Consider the following 7700-nt stretch of genomic DNA (forward strand, 5'->3'; position numbering starts at 1 on the left):
ATCTTCTGCGGGATCTGAAAGCATGCTAGACCTTAATAAAACACATACAAGATCAACAGAATACTGCCCCTAGATATTTCCACTGCTGAGCCAAGTAAGTGAAGAGAAGAGACTGATGAATGACTCCATGGCCACACATGGGAAAGAGGGAAAAGTGTTTCCAAATGTTCTGTTACAACCTGTAACATATTTCTTAAAACTCTCACATTTCAAGTCAAAATCCCCCGAGACAGAATTTCTGACCTTCACTATCTTTAACTGTGTGCTTCCACATGTGCCACTGCAAAAATGCTGAGTAGGCATTTGAGATTTACTTTCAGTACATCATTTTAGCTTAAAATATGCTTACTGTGAATCCTGAAACTTTGTTCTGAAATTGGTACAATTTCACTGCAAATACTAAGCAGAGCACATAATGCTACCTAAGCAAACTCCACTGACATTACAGATGATCAGATACCAACATGTTTAAGAAATATAAGCAAAAAGCACTTGAAAGTCTACCAAAAAGCTATATTCCTTTCAACAAAAAATATCAAAGAAACAAGGTACTTTATGTCTGACACTAGCAAATAGTACAGTGGAATAGAAGTGGATCTGTAGAGTAAAACAACTGTTTTTGAAGACCTTGACTCCATGCTAAATATATTTAATGGGAGGTGTTAATAATTTTAGATTCTCTTTTGTCTAGCTCTGTACATCTGATCCCCTCATTAGCAGGTGGAACATATTTCTGATTTCTGATCTCTCAAGAAGGATTCAGAGACCAGTGCTCTGTGACCAGTCTGCATTGTAAACCAAAGTGTACTAAGTGGGGACAATCACAAGGTTTGGTTCAAAGTTCATGCCTGCTCCAAACTAAAATGTTATTGTTAACCCCACAAGACTTGCAGTCAGGGTTATAAAACAACTCCTTTGAGAGGCAACCAAATTAAAAACAAAAAAAACAACCTGATCTTATCTGAAAAGTTACCTATCCGTCTTTCTTACTTGCTTGTTTCATCCAGGCACAGCTCTCCCATAAGTATTCACAAAGCCACATTGTGTCTCTTTCAAACTCAAATTTAAATACTCTTTATATATTTTCTTTGCTGCCAGGAAGGTTGCAACCATGAAAACTGCTTATTTTGCTCACTAATAATTTCCACCTTGCACTGCCCCGTCTTCCTGCATCCAACTGTCTTGTTCTCAGAATCCAAGAGAGAGACAGATCTTCAGGTCAATAACTGGCATCTCCCTTCAATGTCTGCAGAGCGCTGACAGAATGAGGTGCTGCCCTGTGCCTGTGGCATGGAGATGTTACAGTAACACATAACTAATAACAGAGCCCTTCTGGCATCCAACCTACTGCATCTGTGTCACTCCTCAAAACAAGGTTATTCACACCCTCTTTAACCTCCCATGTGCAATGGTTTTTAAAGTAAGAAAGAGCCAAAAATTACCTTTTGCACGGAAACACGTTATCATGTAGTCTATACTTGTCTCCCTAAGCTTCAGCAAAAAACAGGTCTTTCCGAAGAAACAGGGCAGAGGTGTTATGTTAACAGTTATCACTGCTCTACTCTTCCCCCACTGCACCTCACAGCAGAGAGTCACAGAAAAACAAAACAACAAAGCCAAACTTTAGCATTCTGGGTACGGGGCTAGAAATCTGAGCTAGTATTAACAGTCAGCAGTTCTGATTTCCTAAATTGCTTTGGCCAAGTTACTTTGGCCCTGTTTACATTAGATTTCCAGCTGCACAAAGAAATAGTTCAAATATGAAAGCTTAGATTTTTCTAAAGCCCCTAGTGCTAGGGATTTCCTCAGTTGATGGATTCTTAGTCTCAGATACCTTTTAAAGAGGTTCTCTGCAGTATCTCAAATCACAAGATGCTTTTAAAATTCAGATTTCATTTAATTTGATCCAGTTGTGCTGCCTCTCAGCAAACCAGCAATTTTGTTAAACCCTTTTCCTTTTAAAAAAACACTTTGAAGAATATTTTAAATGCATGTCAGATAAAGTCTCAGTGGTGTCCCATGACAATGTGAGTTCCTGTACTCATATTTAGCTCAGTTGTCTCCCACTGAAGTCCTAATTATATATCCTACTTATACCAGTAACTAAGTAGGAATTTTAAAGCTTTCCCCCATGTCAGCAAATGAAAGCATGTGAATGGAGTTTTCACCTTCCTTCTCAGGTTCTACATCCTCAGAAGACAGACAAGTGGCAAAGAGGCAATACTCCTAGCTGGGTGGTTCACAGAACTGAACACTCCAGACTCGGCAGTGAACCAGCAGTAGAGTGCTACAACTATTGACTTGCATGGCCCATGGTGCAGTCTCACAACTGGTGGTGCAAACTAATCTGAAACCAGAACCTGAATGAATCATCCCTGCTCTTGCCCATGGCCATGTCCTCCCCTTGGTGCTTGGTTTAAAACCAGGAAGAAATGCAATGGGTATGCTCAACCTGATCACCTGGCTGAAAATAAACTCTGCAAAAAAACTGAAAGCCAGCTACCTTGGTGATCTGATTCAGCTCCCCACTGACCTCGTGAATGTTAGCACTGGTCAGAATAGAAGAGTGGTGAGCAAGAGGGGAGACCAGCTAATATTGTTATGTTCTTAGACTGGCTTAAACTGTTCATAAAAATATCCTCTGAAATGTTTAACAAAATGGCATTGGCAGCATTGAACTGGTGCACAGGGAATATAAGAATGTGCTAAGTACTGGCACAATAGGGCCGTGCCACTCTCCATTTTTCGTGGATTTCTGAGCATGTGGCTATGCCACTTCAGCTGAGTCACCATTGGGAGTAACTAGCAGAAACAGCAGCAAAATTTATTTGCTTGGGTACCCACCAATTTTAGAACTCACTGCAGAAATGTAAACGGGCACCAACCAGGTCTCAGCAGATCTGTCTGCCTGCTCCTTCTTCCCTTACATGATGTCCACACTGTGAATCCATAGCTCCTCTGGTCCCAGCCTCCGCCTCCCAAAAAAAAAACTGCACAGATGTCTGATGTCACACCTGTCCATTACTCTGTGCATGACTGTGGTTCTTGGTATTTCAAACCCTTGGAAAGAAGACAATATAAAAATCAAGATCTCTAGAGCTTCCAAAAACTGCACATGAGGGTTCTGCCATAATGACTGAGTAAATCAAACAGCATAAACAAAAATCTTCATTACCACAAAAACAGGATCAGTGAGCTGAAAGAGCTTGGCATGGTTCCTGTCTCAGTGGACTCACCTCTGAGATATTCCAAACCTTGAAGATAATGCTGTTATTAATTGCTTCAAATCTCAAAAGAGTGAGAGTGAAGAATACAGAGAGAAACCATATGGTGACCCCAGAGAAGTCTCTGAAAAAGAAGGCCAGGCAGCTCAGGTGGGGAGAGACATTCCCAAAGATTAGAGGGCAAGAATGGAGATCACTTACCTTCACTGAATACTTGCAGAGGCTTTTAAACCCTAGAGTGGAAGTTGAAGAGGAAATGGATTATAATAAACAACTCCCTTTCACCTTCTTTGGCATGAAAGGCTGAGACTTTCCTGTGCTTCAGCACATCATTGAGAGCAGCAGTTTGCCTCGACTCCTTTCCACGTAACTGAAAACAGCAGTGTCTGGATTACAGTCTTCTCTGATTCCTGTGACCCAGACACAGACTTGGAACTACCCAATTCATGCTCCCCAGGTTCCTTCAAGATCACAATGAGGGAGGCCAAGGCAACAAGCAACAAGGAACTCCATTAAGCCAAGTGCTGGAAGCTTCAGAAGTCAGAATTCTCCTTCCATTTTACTGAAAATCTCTATGTTTGCGTTAATATAAGCATTTGTACTTCCAGGAAAATAGATTGTTTGTTGTAAAAATTTGCATATCTGCTACATCTGTCAAAAAAGCCAAAGTATTTTCTGCTGACCAAAATATTCTCTGCCATTTCTTTTAATATCCCTGCAGCTCCACATATATCTGCAACTCCACATATGGGCAATAACCTGTCCAGGCCAGAGGCTGCAGAGCTACAGCAGACTCTATATTGAAAACACATATTGAAAATATATAGCACACAAAACAGCACATATTGCAGCACTATTTCATAAGATGACCTGTTAAAAAATACTCACATATTCCCCTGCTCTTCTGTAATTCAACCAGTTTCAGTACTCTGTGCAAAATTAATGAAAGTGTACCAAGCCAGTTATACAAACACTGATATCTATTTCTCAAATAATCTACCTGCTCTTCTACATGAAATTATTTTTTTAAAAAGCATAGAAAATGCTAAACAAATATCACAGAGCACAGAAATAGCCCAACAAGCCCAGTTGTTGAGGGAATATTGCCATGTCCATGCAAGCAACAAAAAAAAGTTCAGAGTTGGATTAGTCTTAGCCCAGTGCAGTGCTACTTTGGGGGGTGAAGCAGGGACTTGTTATATGAGAACAAGCTTGATTTGTACCTTACAAAATAAAGATATTCCACTTCAAAGGTGAAACACTCTATATTCCTGAATACTGTAGGAATCCACAAGACTGCTATAGGATTTCCTCTCATTTGCAGCTTGAAATTCAATGCAATCTACAGCAGTTAGCTGAAACTGAGACAAACAGTGCTAGTTACCCAAACCCTCCAGCTCCTGAGTTCCCACTACAGCATCCCAATGGTGGGAACAATACCACCTAAAGGTGCAAGAGGAGTATTTGTCTACAATGCTGGATATCATCTCTGTGAGTCATGCTTTCCCCTAAATACCAACATTCCCATAAATGCTCTTTATTCAGTGCAAAGCAAAAGCTCCCATTTGCACATGGCTGTGCAGTACACAGATGTTGCACATCAGGATAAAACACAGTCATGGCTATTTAGAAGTGAACTATTGGAGACATGCTGTCATTAGACAAATGCAACCTGCATGTCACAGAGAACGTGTCCAAGACATGGCTGCAGCTCAAGATTTTTTGTGACAGCAGGTTAAGTGTGATTGATACTGGGGAGATGATAATTGCTGGGTAAATAAAAAGAAATATTGGATGAGCAGTGGGGAAAATAAACATGGTCACATTTCAAGAAATTCTGAGTGAATGCTTGCATCAATTAAAATGAAGAGTATTTTTCTTATCTACATGTTATAAGAAAATTATGCTTTATTGCAAACAGGCTACTGAGACTATGAAGTGACAGCAAATATATTAGAGGTATAATAACTGTTGAGGCTGCTGTTTTACTTTTTCAATGGGCAATTTTGAGTTTTCATGCAAACTTGTTTTACCCTACACAATTTTCTGATTGAGATTGTCATTCACAGTAATACCTACACCTACTTGCTGAGTTATGCTAAGAACATCCATCACCTCTGCATAATGTATAAGACACAGAAACAACAGCAAGCCAGCTAATCCATTGCAGAATAATAAATCGGCATGCATGTCTTCAAGCTAAAATTAACAAGTGCATATAATTCTTCATAAATATATCTGCAATTTGGAGCATGATGCAGCACATACAATTGAGGATGCAGGAGATGGTTTTCTACTGAAATGAAGATGCAGTATTTGATGCTTAGGTCTGAAAGAAGTATAGCTTAATAAAAATGAAACTTATGATTCTAGTCACTCTTTCACTTCAGAACTAATTTATGGTGCATTTTACACATACTGCAGATGATGAACAACAGCCTTGGGTAATTGCTTTCCTTACAAAATGTGGGAATCAAAGGATACCGTTTAGATATGTGGCCACAGATATGATCACACCAATGAATTGCAAATAACCAACTTAAGAGTTGATGATGTGCTGTCTTTGATAGATGTAGTGTTATAAATTATCTCTTCCATGATAAAACTCAATGGGAGAAGACCACTTAATAACAGGATTTTTGGTGCACAGATTTAAATGGAAAGAAAATGTCGTTGTGTGCAAGTGTAATTGTTAACAAGGAGAAGGGAACTGTGCTGGCCACTTACCAACTATTTTGATATCTAGATGTAACAAGTTTTGTTCACCAAAGCTAGTACTACTTCTGGAACCTATTACAATCTAACTTTATTTCCAGATCCTAAACAGAGGATTTGGCAAAAATTTGTGGAGGGTTGGGGAGCAATTCTTCACTTACAATGCAGCCAAGCTCTACATGACATCATTGAAGAACGATTTTGTCCATGATTTTTCAAAACTAATTCACATTTTCCCTATCATATTCCAGGTAAGCTGTGGCCACAAATACTGCTGTTTACAGCAAAATCACAAAGAGCATCACAGCAAATGCTTATATGTGCTTCATCTTTCAAGGGGCCATGTAATAACACTTCTGAGAGAACTAACAGAGGTCACTAAAAAACAGGAAGCCTGACAGAGATTTCCTTTATCCATTATCTGAAGTTTAAGTGATCAACACTCTGTAACAACACACAGGCTCTGAAAGGTTCAGTCTTCACTCTGAAAATGTTTTAGGAAGGCCTCAGCACCTCGTAGGAGTAGACACATACTTGGCAGCAAACCCCAAAGCATCGAATAAGCAGTGCCAAAGGGAAGCTGGTGCCACATCTAGCAGGACAAGGCCCTGTGTCTGTGTTAACTCATGCACTCCTATGGAGCTGACTACTGTACAGCTTCCATGCAATTTAACAGGATTCACATTTTAAATAAGTAAGCCATGCATAGGTATAGTTCCGATCTGTGCAGGTTAAGGAGAAGATAAATATATACTTATTTAACTCCACCAAAAGATTTCTGCTTTTTAACACTCTGGTCAGAAAAGCAATGGTTTATTAGGGAAAGCTTCCAGTTGGAGGAGCTGGCTGCCTTCCTCGATCTTATTCCCTGATTCCCATGCTACAACCTTTGGCTGCCGTTACCAGCCTTGGAGCCTCCCGCCTTTGCTAGACATAAACATTTTCCAGAACTGGATTCCTTGTTTGAAAAGCTGGTGTCCGGACCCTAGAAGGCTCAGTCCATGAAGATTGTCCTCACAGAGAGGAAATTAAAATTAAATGCCATCTATTATTTGGCTGTTTCCCTCTCTCTCCTGCCACCATCTATAGCTGCGCACAGTGAGGTCCACTAAAAGTGGACTCACTAAAAGTGAGCTCCACTTTAGAGCTGATTTCCTTCTCTTCTGGGACTCCAGGCAAATGAGCCTTATTTATAAGGCTGATAAGGTGATACAGGATTCATCTCTGTGAATTTAACACTGAAGCAAGGATTCATCTTAAGACTGGAAGTTACAACATGGCAAGAAAACACATGGTATTTAGAGACAAAAATTTCTTTGAATCTTTAAGGGCATTTGGGAGAATCTAACCTGATTCTTAACTGCCTCTATTTCCATTATTGTTCTGGAAAGTGTTATTAGCTGCCAGAAAGATCTACCCTGGTTAAGGCAAGCACTATTCACTTAAGCTGAATTGAAAGCAGTTAAATTATATCATAGAATGGCTTGAATTGGAAGGGACCTTAAAGATCATGTAGTGATCCTGAGCCCCTGACCAGGGCAGGGACACCTTCTCTAAACCACGTTGCTCAGAGCTCCATCCAGCTGGCCTTAAACAATCTTTTGTCTACTGATAGCTGCAAGAGAAGATCAGCAAGGCTGGGCAGGCATGGTGTTTGATTTGGATGGTGGTAGAGCCGTATGTTTGATTTGTACGTGGCTGCTCAAAGAAAGCCATGTCACTTGCCAGGGTATGAGACACCACCACCGACCCCATTAGAGA

This window comes from Poecile atricapillus, chromosome 1 (assembly GCF_030490865.1).
Source record: "Poecile atricapillus isolate bPoeAtr1 chromosome 1, bPoeAtr1.hap1, whole genome shotgun sequence".
NCBI classification, from domain to species: Eukaryota; Metazoa; Chordata; class Aves; order Passeriformes; family Paridae; genus Poecile; species Poecile atricapillus.